The following is a 1,158-nucleotide window of genomic DNA, read 5'->3' as shown; positions in this document are numbered from 1 at the left end:
TGTCTTTTAAACAATTGGTTTACAAAAAGTAGTCCATATTCAGCCAAAACTTGCACATATGATTGTTGGTGAACTGTTCATGTAATTGTTCTTAAAGTGACAGTTCACCCAAAATCGAAAATCATTCTGTCATCATTTACTCTCCTCATATCGTTCCAAACCTGCATGAGATATTTTGAATAATGTGGGTAAACAAAAACAAAAAAATGGCTACCTGGTTATCAGCATTCTTCAAAATATCTTCTTTTATGTACCAGAGAAGAAAGAAACTACTGGATGACAGAATTTTCAATCCCTTAAATCTTGATATAAAGTCTGATGATGGTGATTATTGTTACTCTCAATCTTCTGGCTCAGGTGGGTTTGCCGGAGCCGGTGGCGAAGCGCTGCGTCCATCAGGTGGCCATCGCTCTGCAGTACCTGCACTCCAAAAAGCTGGTGCACAGAGACATCAAGCCTGAGAACATCTTAATCTTTGACAAAGAGTGTCGCAAGGTCAAGCTGTCGGACTTCGGCATGACGCGGCGCGCCGGCTCGCCAGTGAAGCGCGTGAGCGGCACCATCCCGTACACAGCGCCCGAGCTCTGCGACTCGTCCAAGCATGAGGGCTTCTGCGTGGACTACAGCACAGACGTGTGGGCCTTCGGAGTGCTGCTGTTCTGCATGCTGACCGGGAACTTCCCCTGGGAGAAGGCCATGCCGTCTGACAGCTTCTACGAGGAGTTTGTGCGCTGGCAGAGGAGGCGGATGGTCGCAGTGCCGTCGCAGTGGCGCAGATTCACCGACAAAGCTTTGCGTATGTTCCGAAAGCTCCTGGCCTTGGAGCAGGAGCGCCGCTGCTCGGTCAAGGAGATGTTCGCGCATTTTGGCCACTGCTGGATGCTGGATGGCCAGGCCGTGCGGAACTCTTCATCTGAGGAGGAGGAGCTGCTGGTGGACCGTATGAAGCAGCAGACTTGGTCTCCGACGGCTTCCAAGACCAACGGCATGGAGTCGGGAGCGGCTCACCACTTCACCTCCGTGTCCACGAACAGCTCCGTGTCTTCCACCAACAGTTACGAGCGCTCGGCCAGAGACAGCCCGCCTAGCAGCCGCATCCTGGTCACAACGCCAATCGAGATCTGCGTGTAGAGATCCAATCACGCGCACGAGCAGACT

General features: G+C 52.1%; 1 pseudogene; it reads left to right on the top strand.

The window, feature by feature from the left end:
• The first annotated feature begins 298 nt into the window (after positions 1-298).
• On the top strand, positions 299-1,152 carry LOC107580745 (serine/threonine-protein kinase SBK1 pseudogene; annotated as a pseudogene).
• The last annotated feature ends 6 nt before the right edge of the window (positions 1,153-1,158 follow it).

The sequence above is a fragment of the Sinocyclocheilus grahami genome, unplaced genomic scaffold (assembly GCF_001515645.1).
Source record: "Sinocyclocheilus grahami isolate Dianchi unplaced genomic scaffold, SAMN03320097.WGS_v1.1 scaffold42817.1, whole genome shotgun sequence".
In the NCBI taxonomy this organism is placed as follows: Eukaryota; Metazoa; Chordata; class Actinopteri; order Cypriniformes; family Cyprinidae; genus Sinocyclocheilus; species Sinocyclocheilus grahami.
This window is presented reverse-complemented; position numbering and strand designations above follow the sequence as displayed.